We start from the raw sequence: 12,546 nt of genomic DNA, 5'->3' as shown, positions 1-12,546 counted from the left end.
AGTGGCAGGGCCACTCTACAACTTTCTATTCCGAGCCCACTTTGCAGGCTATGTACTACAACCTCCCGCCTGTATGTGTGTTCCCTTGACTCCCCGAAACCCTGGCTTCTAGGTAGCTTCTCCTTGGTTCCCGAGATGCCCTCCTCTGAGACAACTCCCTGCCCTGCACTGGGTCCTCCATCCCCCTTCCCCATGGAAATCTGAGGTCTGAGAGAGAGAGCTGTTGGTGAGGTTCACAGCAGTTTAATTACCAAAGTGATTTTAATTTGTTTTTGTTAATTGAAATCTCATTAAGCCGTAATTTACTCCAACACAGCTCAAGAGTCCACAATTCTATGGATGAGGAGGCAAAGGGGGCTGGTGGAATTTGCTTTAGTCTGGGATTGTGTTTCTTACATGATCATGTAGTTAGTTGGTTTGCACGAGAGAGTGTGTGCGTGCATGAGTGTCCCATGGCAGGGGCCTCTACACAGCCAGGTACCTCCTTTCTCCTTCTTAATGTAAATGCTCTTGTCCTACTGCCATGGGGACCTGGTTCTGCCTGCCTTGCTGCTCTCTGCATGAGGAGGAAAACAAACGGAACAATCCCTCGTCAGGGCAGGAGGTAGACAACACACTATTGCCTTCACTCACCTTCATGCCAAGTCCAACGCCAGACACTGGAAATACTGGGGGAACGATAGGAATTCCATTATTTCCCTTTCTTTTTAAATTTTTATTGATTTTGTGTGCATGGGGTTGGAGGGCACAGGGGCCACAGTGCATGTGTGGAGGTCAGAGGTCAACTTGCAGGTCTTGGCTCCTTCTTTCTACCGTGGGGGATCCAGTGATCAAGTTCAAGTCATCTCACCAACGCTTCTTTTGTTTTCTGAGACAGGGTCTCGTGTACCCCAGGCTGGCCTAGAACTCATTTTGCTGTTTTTGTTTTGTTTGGTTTGGTTTGGTTTAGTTTGTTTGAGACAGGGTTTCTTTGTGGAGCCTTGGCTGTCTGGAACTTGCTCTTTCGACCAGACTGGCCTCGAACCCACAGAGATCTGCCTGCCTCTGCCTCCCGAGTGCTGGGATTCCTGAGTATATGTGCCACCATCCCCCCACTACAAATGAAGTTACTTTTTATAATCTAAGTAATCCTAGAAATGTAGACATAGAACTCATTTTGTAGAATGACCTTGAACTTTGGATCTTCCCACCAAGTCCTAGGTTCACAGGCACATCCCAACACGCCCAGTCTATTTAGTGCTATCAATTGAACCCAGGGCCTCCTGAATGCCAGACAAGCACGATGCCCAAACCGAGCTACCTCTCCTCTCCAGACCTTCCATTCTTACAAACATCTCCTTCTTCTCCATCCTTTTCCGGGAAGACTAAGGCAGTTTCCAGACTGTCTCCTCCATCCGTTTCACCCAAGCAAGTGCCGGTCGCCCTTCAAACTTGAGCCATAACTCCTTCACGAAGCGTCATCCCAAGCCCTCCTGGTCCCCTGCCTTCCTCGCAGCACAGAGTTCTTCTGAGCTCTTTGGACTCTATGGTATACGAGAAGGATGAGCTCCACTGGCTCCTCGCCTTGTTCTTCTACCTGAGAGTACATCGGACCCATATCCCCCCACCCTGGGCACCTCCTGCTGCTCTATCTCTCAGCAATCCCAGGGCTGAGTTGTGTTCTGCCCACACTTCACATTGCAGCTCTAAAGACATTTTTTAAAACTGTAGCAGGACTGGAGAGACGGCTCAGTAAAGAGTATTTACGGCTCATGCAGAGAACCTGGGTTGGGTTTCCAGCACCCACACGGCAGTTCACAACTGCTTGTGATTCCAGTTCAGGGGGTTCAATGCCATCCTCTGGCCTCAGGGGGCTCCTGCGTTCATGTGGTACACATAAACTCACATAGACAAACACATACATAAACAATAAAAATAAATCTTAAAAAATTGTACTAAGCTAGGCGTGTAGTACACATGCAGTCCCAGCACGTGACAGGTAGAGGCAGAAGGATCAGGAGTTGAAGGTCATCTTCAGCTACATAGGGAGTTTGAGGCTTACCTGGGCTACATAAGACTCTGTCTCGAAAAACAAAATGAAACACCATAGTTAAAACATGTACAATAAAATTTACCACTTTGGCCATTTTGAGCATACCGTTTAGTGGCATCAAGCATATCCAGCTTGTGTAACCATCTCCAGAATGTTCTCAACATGCTGATCTCTGCTCAGGAAGCCACAGCTCCATTCATTCCTTCCCTCAGTCCCTGCTTCTACTGCGAAACTTTTTGTCTCCATGAACTGATTCTTCTAGATATCACAGAAAATTAGTCCCTTTGTGTCTGATGGCATCTTTCTTTTTCCCTGAGACTGAATCTTCCTGTGTAGCTCAGCATGGTCTTGAACTCCTGATCCTCCTGTCTCAGCCTCCTGAGTAATGAGACTCCAAGCATGTGCCACCAAGCACAGTGATGCTCATCTATCTATCTATTTATTTATTTATTTATTTTGTTGTTGTTGTTTTTGTTTTTTGAGATTGGGTTTCTCTGTATAACAGCCCCAGCTGTCCTGAAACTAACTCTGTAGACCAGGCCAGCCTCCAACTCACAGAGATCCGCCTGTCTCTGCCTCCCAAATCCTGGGATTAAGGGCCTGTGCCACCACCATCCGGCATTCAGGCTTTTCTTACTCGTTCCCCTTAATAACTGACTAAAACTCCCCACATGTCTTCAGACTCCCTGAGTTGGGTGGGGTTTACAAGCAGTGCAAGTGTGTGCAGATGCCTGGCACACAGTGGGGATTTGATAACAAAAGGAGCCGCCAAGCATACATTGGAGCCGGGCCTTTGACCTGCTCCTTTAAGGTGTGCGCGGCAGGCAGAGAAACTGGTCTGCTCCTCTGGCCTGCATCTCTGGATGTTCTGTGTTAGCAGAGGACTCTGAGCCTCCAGAACTTTGTCTGCTCCAGGCGTTCTCCTCTCCCCACATGGCCCCCGACTGCGGCCACTTGGTAGGTTTCCAGGCCTGACATTTCCAACATGCAATGCCATATGTATCACCCCTCTCAGGTAATTATCACGTAAAATTAAGCTAGTCTTGTACATGAAACCAGCAATTAGCCAGGGATTGAAGGTCAGGGAGAGCTCGTTTATAGAGTCGCTAACAAAATGTTAAGTGGAAGTGTGTGTCAGATGGGCCAGGAGGCTGGATTAGCCAGGGTCGCAGCCACAGACAGGAGAGCAGGGGAGACTCCCAGCTCAGCAGCCGGCACAGCAGGCAGAGCTGGCAGTTGACGCCTCATGCTTCTCTCCTCCCGGCTCTCAATCTGGGGCCCAGCTTTGAAGGGAAGGTCGCCAAGCCTGCTAAGTCCCAGTGCACACCAAGGCTGTTTCCCACTCCATCTGGAAACCTGCTAGGGCCTGCCCCAAAGCCTGTCAAGTCCCTCCTTCCCTAGCCTGATGCCTGTCCCCCAACGCTTCATCCAGGAACTTTCTTATCTGCTGGGGGTGGGTGTCTGAAGCCAGGACAGCCATACACAGCTCAGAAACTCTGCACTCATATTTCCTTGGCTTAGAATGCTTCTCCTTTTCCCCAGCGGCTTTGCAGTCCACCTGGAAATCTTGTTTCTCTTCTGAAAATCCAAAGCTAAGCCAGGTAGTGGATGTATCTGGGTAGACTCAATGGGAAAGAGCACATGTTCAAGTCCACTCTAGGCTGCATAGCAAGTTCACGGTGGGCCTTGGCTATGTACTGAAAACTCCTCTCTCAGGACTGGGGCTAGAGCTCAGTTGGTGAAGTCCTTGAGTAGCACACACAAATCTCTGGGGCACTGTGATGCACGCACACCTGTAATTCCGGTAGTGGAGAGGCAGAGGGATGGGAGTCCAAGGTTATCTTTGGCTACACAGTGAGTTTGATACCAGCCTAGATGACATGAGACCATGTCTCAAGGGGGGAAAATCAGGCTATGGAGATGGGTTACCATGTTAAGGCGCTTGAAGCCAAATGTGATGTCTGTTCAATTCTTGGAACCCACACGGTGGAAGGAAAGAACTGATTCCTGAAAATTATCCTCCACACATTCACTATGGCCTGCTTACCCACTCATGTCACCTATACACACATATTAAGTAGAAATTAATAGCTAGGTAAATAAATAGATGTCAAAAATATCTACCAGTTGAGCATGCGGCACTTTGCCTTTAATCCCAGCACTTAGATGATAAAGGTTTCTATAAGTTTGAGGCCAGCCTGGTCTACATTGAAAATTCCAGGTCAGTCAGAATAAATAAAATAAAAATCTATCAATATAAGAACTTGGTCTCAAAAATCCAAATATTAATCAGTGAAGCTATTCAAATTATAATTCCAGGCTGCTCTTCTCTGGGAGATTTTTGGAGTCTCACTTTGTTCCTGCAGGAGAGCATGCTACTTCCGTCCTGTGAGCAGGCGCTGTGGTGGCTCTTATACTCTGTGACAATCTATTGTTGGGCTATGATGCACTCATCTCTTATGGATGACCCTAGATGCTCAATATGCACCCAGAGGCCAAGCACAGCCATTGGCCTGTTCTGCCCTGTGGTTTGTTTTGTTTTGTTTCATCTCTGCTTTGTGGTCTTTCATAAATGCAACCTCCTTTGAAAAGTTTCCCGGATTCCCCTCTCTAGCAGAATTCACTGCTCCAGCTGTGTTCCCATGATGCCTTGGGTACTGATTTTAATAGAGTACTATGTTATTGGTCTTTCTGTGCCTCCAGCTGCAGGAGGACTGCTCAGAGGCAGACAACAAACAAATCCCTTAACAGAGACAGGAGGTTCAGCAGAAGAAATCTAAGACTTAGAGTCTGCTACGTGTCCTTAGGTGAACAGTCAACCTCTCTGGTTTCCATCCAGATTCCATGTGTTGAAGAGTCAGAGACATCATGGGCCTCAGTGAAGAGTTTCCCATCACCTGCTCTCCACCTGCAAAGTGAAGCTTCATTTAAAAGGTTCTTTGTAGTGTACTTGACACAAACCTAGATATATCTGAGAAGAGGAAATCTTGAAAACATGTTTCCATAAGATTGACCTTTAGGCAAATCTGTGGGGGGGCATTTTTTATTAATTATTGATATAGGAGGGTCCAGATCATCTGTATAGGTATAAGAAAGCAGGTTAAACAAGTCATGAGGAAAAGCAAGTAAACAGCGTTCCTCTAGGGCCTGCGCTTCAACTCCTTCCTTGAGATCCTGCCCTGACTTCCTTTAATGATGAACTATGATGTGAAACTGAAATAAACCTTTTCCTCACTGGGTGGTAGTGGCACACACCTCTAATCCCAGAACTTGGGAGGCAGAGGCAGGCGGGTCTTTGTGACTTTCAGAACATCCTGATCTACAGAGTGAGTTCCAGGATGGCCAGGGCTACACAGAAAAATTCTGTCTCCAAACAACAACAACAAATAAACACACTAAAAAAAAAAAAAAAAAAAACCAAACTTTTCCTCCCCAAGTTGATTTTGGTCATGGTGTTTTCATCATAGCAATGGAAACCCTAATGAAGACAGTGAGTTCCAGGCCAGCCAGGGCTATGTAGAGATATCCTGGCTCAAAGTTTTTAAATTTGTGTGTGTGCATGCACACGCGCATTTGAGCACAAGCACAGTCATGTGGAGATCAGAGGCTAACATAGAAGAAACAGATTTCTTCTTCTATCATGTGGGGTCCCAGGCTTGGCAGCAAGTGCTCTCACCTGCTGAACTATCTCACCTACACTTAATGTATGTTATTAAAGGAAAAAAGCGAGGTTCAGAAGGACATGTGTAACAAAAATGTAGGCGGACGCAGTGGTACATGCCCACCATCCCAGGAACTGCGGGGTGGGGGCTGGGGTAGGAGGATTGGGGGTTTGAAAATGGGTGGAACCATGTCTCAAAACACAAGCCGGACTAGATACAGCCAGATATTTGCTTATCTAAGCAGAGAACACCACTGGAAAGGACGCTTTCCAGCTGGTCACTGTGCTTGCTTGTCGACAGCAAACTGTGTGATCAGGGTAGAGTGGCTTCACTCCTCAATGCATTTGTCTTTCATTCAGTTTGAATATGTTTCCCTAGTCAAATCAAGAAATGCAATTTAGACACTGAAAGACTCAGGAATTAGCCCTAAAATTTGTGCCTATCCCTCTATTTATATGCATTTGTACATTTCTGAAGATGTACATGAATGCCCATTGCATGCATGCGTGTTTCCAATATAACTTGCTTATACCTGGAGATTAAGCTTTCTAAATCAAAGAGTTCCCAAGACCTTCCCCTGTTCACCCAATCCTCAGTGGGGCTGGGGATGCGGGTCCGTTGGTAGAGTAGAGTGTTTGTCTAGCAGACAAGAAGCCCTGTGTTCAGTCACCATCACCGAATAAACCAGATGTGGTGGCAGACACCTGTGATCTCAGCACTTGGGGGTGCAGAGGCAGAAAGATCCAAGTTCAAGGCCATCCCCAGTTACACAATGAGCTTGAGGCTGCCATGGGCTACAAGAGACTCGATCTCAAAAGAAAAAAAAAAAACTATCAAACAAACAAAACAAGACAATGTTCCAATCTCTAATGGACCTGTGAAGCCTAGTTTCCTTGTCCTGAGTCACAAGATCACATCCCAATGCTACCATTCTTTCCACAGTCTTGCTCTTCCTTCACCCGTTCATGTAATATTTCACCCTGGGTCTTAGACAGTGCCGTTTGGAAACCCAAGCACATCTCTGCCTTTGTGGCCACATCAAGTCATACTTCTTCAACCAGGAGGGTTTCCTCGAAGTCTTCAATCAGAAGTTGCTTTTCATACTTACCTACATTTTTCTTTTTCTCTTATTATCTGTTACTTCCTTTTTTTGTTGCTGTTATTTTGGTTTTTTTTTTTTTTTTTTTTTTTTTTTTTTTTTTTTTTTTTTTTTGATAGAGTTTCTCTGTAGCTTTGGAACCTGTCCTGGAACTCACTCTGTAGATCAGGCTGGCCTCGAACTCACAGAGATCCACCTGTCTCTGTCTCTCAAGTGTTGGGATTAAAGGCATGCGCCACCACTGCCTGACTACCTGTGGCTTCCTTTAACTTTCTGGTAAAGCTATTCCATGTCTGAAAGCTGACCTGCCACGTGCAGGGAGACAGCAATATCCAAGTTTGAATTGGTTGTATTGCCCCCAGAGCCAGTGATAGGCAGGCACAGTAGGGACTCATGAACACTGAAAACATGGCTCTACCTGTCTAGGGAGGGTGACAGGTTGATGTTGCTCTTGCACGGTGAGTCGTCGCTGGGGCATTTACCCTCAGTAGGGAACAGACTTTGTCACCCGTCACTGCACACAGCCTTCTACAGGGCCCTCTGGAGGGTAGCTCAACACAAACCCATTACAGCCCATCCACATCTACTAGCCCGGCCGCAGAAGAAGGGCCTGGCGTGACTAGACGGTGAGGTAGCCACATTCCAGACGGGTGAGGCATGCCTGGGAAGTCACAGGTCTGGCTCAGGCCCACCTGCGTTCACTCAAGCTTTGCAGTCCCCCTCCTCTTCAATGACCCAGGGTTCGAATCCTCACTGTCCCTGTGAGACTTCGATCTATGGGCATGGGACAGGAGAACCTGCTTCCCAATCACTGCCAGGGCAAGAGAGGTGTTTTGGGAGGGCCTGCAGGGGTCCTGGCATCTGGGAACCAAGAGGCTGGTTCCCCTATAAGTCAGTACTCCCAAGCTGCAGATAGGCGGGAAGCCACATCAGCCCAAGCTTAACCTACGAAGGCAGATGTATTGCCAAAAACCCCATATGCCAAGCAGCCCTTGACTGCAAAGCCAAACAGATTTTTTTTTTTCCTGGCTTGATCATTGTTTGGGGTTACTATGCCACAGTTAATGCTCTGTTGGTGAGAGCTAAAGACCTGCCTGGGCTGCAGCAGGCGTGGTGGCTTCCATGTGCATGGATGTGTACAGACGCATGAATATGTGTGTTTCCTTCATGCATGTGTGCTCATGTGTGTGCGCGCATGCTCGTGTGTGTGTGTGCGTGTTTGTGTGTACACTCCTACACCCAGGACTCCCTGGAGCCATGGATGCAAGTGTTCACATGTTTGCACACAGCCACTCAGACGATGTTGTGGCAGGGAGACTGGGGCAGACTGGAACATACTGAAGAAATGAAGGCTGATTAGAAAAATGCCAGGGGACAAACAATAAAAGATATGAAAGAGGAAACCAGGTACAAGAGTGACTGCTCCTGGGGTCCTAGATACCTGGGAGGCTGAGGCAGGAGAATGATGTGAGCTCATTAGTTCAAGGTAAGCCTGAGGAGTAAAGAGCGAGCGCACGTGAAGCGCTCCATGGTGTCTGAGGCAAAATAAGTGTTTGCTGCAGAAGTGGGAGAGAAGGGCCTCCCTCAGGAGGCTTTCCTCACCTACCTCCACTCCTTTAAGAGGTCCACATTTCAGCATCTTTCCCTTCTCCCTCTCTCCTGCATCCCTTCCCCAGTTGATGACATGCTAGTCTCTTCCAGAGCCCATCGGCCCAGGGAGCACCTGCTGCTGACAGGGGCAGACCGCCAAGGGGAGCAGAGGGAGGTGGCAGCTTGGGCTGTGAACACTTGCTTGTCATTTCCCCTCCCCCACTTCTGTCTCCCTCACCATGCTCCCAAAGGCAGGAGGTTGAGGGGCAGCAGTGGTAGCACTCCAAAGAGCAGATTCCCTGGTGGGCTGGGGGTCAGGCCCCTCCTCACTCCATCTGCCCCTGCTGCAGCCTGTTACCATCCAGCCTGCCAGGCAGACCTGGTGGAGCCCAGTAAGCAGGGAGCACAGGCCATGCCAGCTCTGGCCTGGTTGTGGTGGCAGTGGCCACAGTGCAGGGCCTGTTGTGTATTTCTCTTCCACATCTCTGCTTTCTGAACTCTGGCCTCTCCTAGTCCTGAGGGTCTGTCTCTATTCCCCACCAGCCTCTCTGGCTGGCTGTCTCTACCCCCACCTGCCCTGGGTCTTCTTTAGGCTTCAGGTTCAGAGAGCACGGTCCTGTCTGCCTCTCTGCTTCACACAGCCCTCTGCCCTCTGGGCCAAAGGCCTGAGAGCTCAGCATCTGGAGGGGCTGGCTCTCTGCTCTAGCCACTCTGGATCTAACTCACTTTTCTCTTTCTCCTCTGCTTGGTGACTCCAGTCCCCTTCCTACTCCTCTGCCCTCTCCCTGCCCAGGACAGCTCGCTGCCCTCCAGATCTTGGTGGGAGGTTCATAGTGAAGCTGTCCCCCACCCCACAGACTGGGAGGTAGAGAATCACCATGGCAACCAAGAAAGCCTCCTCTTCCTCTCCCCTTTCTTTGCTGGCTTCACAGAAGGGGTTGGAGATGGAGGTAGGAGTAGAAATATCAGGAAACCAGGGTGGAGAGTAACAGAGGTACAGGGGTCCCCGATGGGACATTTGCAAGACAGGTCTGATGGTGGAACCTCGGCCCTAGGAGCTGAGTGCAGCGGAGTGTGTTCTAGCAAGGGCACAGCCAACAGATGAGTTGTTCTGTGTGACTGTGACCTACCCGACAGCTCATCAGACACAGAGGCTTGCCTTGCTCCCTACCCACAAACCCTCATGCTCCTGAGTTGTGTGCTGGGGACCTTTACGTAAAGTTTTACCCTAATTAGTTCCTATGCTACCAAAGTGGAGGGACCACCAGGCCACCGAAGGCTGCAGCCCACAGGCCCCTGTGGGGCTTGGTCATACAAAATCAGGTGCAAGTCCATGGTTTCCCCAAGGCTCAGCGTACACTTCCATCCTGGGGTAATAACACTGATTGCAGAGGATGATGTAAGAATTGCCCTCACTTTGCACCCAGCTTGGGTGCTTCAGTTCCTTCTCTGGGTTCTGCCACCTCCACAGAGACTAGTAGGGTCTATTAGGGGAGCAGGACTCCCTCCCATTGGTCTGCCCAGCCTGGGCCTTTGCTGTCCTTATGTGTTACAAGACACTGAGAATTCTCGACACTGGAGCAACATGAAATCATTAAGGCAAAACAATAAATAAAGGTCTAGAAGTTATTACAGAGCTGACAGCACACAATGCCGTCCTGCAAAGCAAATATGAATTATTCCAGAACATTTTAAAATGAAAAATTCTCTCTTCTTCCTGCCCAGCCCTGTAATCTATTAACTTCTCTTTCTGTCCCCTTCACCAGTGCAGAGAGCAGCCCGCAAGAACCCAGCATAGGCCTTCCTGTGAGTCAGCCTGCTGCTGCTTCTGCTCGCAAGTCCTTGGGTTTGCTAACATCTGGTTCTTTGTCTCTGCTAGAGGGGCCTCTCCTACCCTGATACTGTCTGGTGTACAGCAACCTCCACAGCTCCATCAGCCCATTTTACAGATGGGAAATCAGGAATAGGAGAGAACCAGCAAGACAGAGCTGAGACTCAGGTCTGGGCCATCTCGCTCCAGGTTTGAAATTAAATGACTTAGGGTGGGGAATGCCGATCAGTGGTAGAATGCTTGCTAAACTTGGGTTTAATCCCTAGTACAGAAAAAGGATTAAGTGCCACCCTGTCCACCTGGTAAACTCCTATGCATCCTCAGAAACCTTGCTGACATTACTTTCTCTGAGAAGTCCCTCCCTGAACCCAGAGTTAATCACTCCCTCCTGTGCTTTGCTGGACTCCCGTAATTACAGCCACTTCTCTGCCCAGTGATGACCGCTCCCCACATCTGTGTCTCCTCTTAGGCTATGAAGCTGTCTGTAAGGTAGTGCCCAGAATACATAGATACTCAATAAATGCTTTTGAGCTGAGCCGAGCCACATGGTGTGTATGTAGCCATGAGATAACTGCTTAAGGCAGGGGTAGGAGGAGTGACAGGCATGTATATGGGTGTCTCTGCATTTGGATTTAAATCCAACAAGGTTTCCAGAAAGCTGTTTGGAGTCAGTGGACTGTGACAAGCTGCTGACCATTTTCTCAGCGCCAAGAAAACTGGCTGTGCTGGGGTGGTGTGGGGGGTGGGGCTGGCTGGGGCTGAGGCCAAGCTGTCTGCCTGCTTGCTCCCTGCACTTTCTTTATCTTCCAGCCCTCTCTCTTCATGGCTCCACTTTGGAAGCCCAGCTCCAGGCTCCTAGGGTGAGGTGAACTGAGGCTAGAAGCCCGGTGTGGGTGCCACCCAATGCGGGTGCCTCCCTATGTGAGCTTCGGGGAAGCTCATGGGTGGGGCTCCAGGTCGGGGGCAGCCCCTCCTCCCTATCATATCAACCATCCTTTTGTGCCCTGTCCATCTGCATCAGATGCAGCCTTGGTGGTAAAGGGAAGCCGTGGTGCCCTGGCAGTGACCTGTGCTGGGATCTTAGGCTTCCATACAGCCAGAAGTGGGCACAGGACTGGTCTTCAGGGGAGGACCAGTATCTGGGCAACATGCAGCAAAGGGGCTTCAGCATTCTTCATCCGCTTAACTTGCTTAAACTCTAAAAGGTCTGGTCTTTTCCCAGTGCTGGGAAGACAGGCAATGGGTGACAGGGCAAAGAGAGTGGCCGTTCTCAGACCTTGTCACCGTTGCCTAAAGTCAGGCATAGCATAGAACGTTTTGGAGAACTGGCCACTTCCAGATGATACCTAGTACCCAGAGACTGCCCTGTGCCTCTGAGTGAGAGGAAATCTAGCATCCCAGGGGATCCACCCTGAAGACTGCTGGCCCAGACATGTGCATGTCTCCAGAGTCCTAGGCACATGCTGCTAGAATCCTCCACAGGAGGTAAGACCGTAGAGGGTTGTCAAAGGCAAGTTGGAGAGCTCAAGCTCCGCTTACCTTCGATTCTGCTTCCTTCAGGTACCAATGCCTCGCTCCATCTGAAGATATCAACAGCCATGGCTGCTGGACCAGGCCTCCGTCATGTGCACTGCAAATATACTCTTACCCTTGTACCTTCTAGTTCTCAGCCAGCCCCTCGCTGCTCTGATTCTGCTTCTGAGAATGCACAGATTCCCTTCTTCTTCTTTTACTTCTAGCTGCCAATTGACACCCTTACCACCATGCCCACTTCCCCGCCTTAGTGTAAGAATAAAGAGAAGGAAGGCCTAGTTCTACTACATTTCCAGATAAGAAAAGGCTGTACCTAGAAGATCAAGGTGGATCCAGGATGAGCTTTGCCAAGGCAATAGTGACCTGTAGCTGGGATTTTCTTTGGGCCAACAACCAATTCCCAAATAAAGACACAGAGACTTTTTATCAATTATGAATGCTTGGCCTTAGGTTAGGCTTGTTCCACTAGCTCTTTTAACTTAATTTAACTTGTTTCTATTCATCTACATTTTGCCTTAGGGCTTTTAACTTTTCTTTCATTCCGTAAATCCTACTTTCCTGGTTCATCCGTGTCTGTCTGGCCCCTGGTGTTTCCTGGCATCTCTTTTTCTTTCTTCCTGGAGCCTAAATCCCTCCTCCTAATTACTCTCCCTGCCTAAAAGTCCCACTTATACCTCCTCCCTTGCTATTGGCCATTCAGCTTTTTACTAGACCAATCAGGTGCCTTAGGCAGGCAAGGTAAAACAACAACACATCTTTACATAATTAAACAAATATTCTGCAACATAAGCAAATACAA

Source organism: Arvicola amphibius, chromosome 4 (assembly GCF_903992535.2).
Source record: "Arvicola amphibius chromosome 4, mArvAmp1.2, whole genome shotgun sequence".
Classification (NCBI taxonomy): domain Eukaryota; kingdom Metazoa; phylum Chordata; class Mammalia; order Rodentia; family Cricetidae; genus Arvicola; species Arvicola amphibius.
This window is presented reverse-complemented; position numbering follows the sequence as displayed.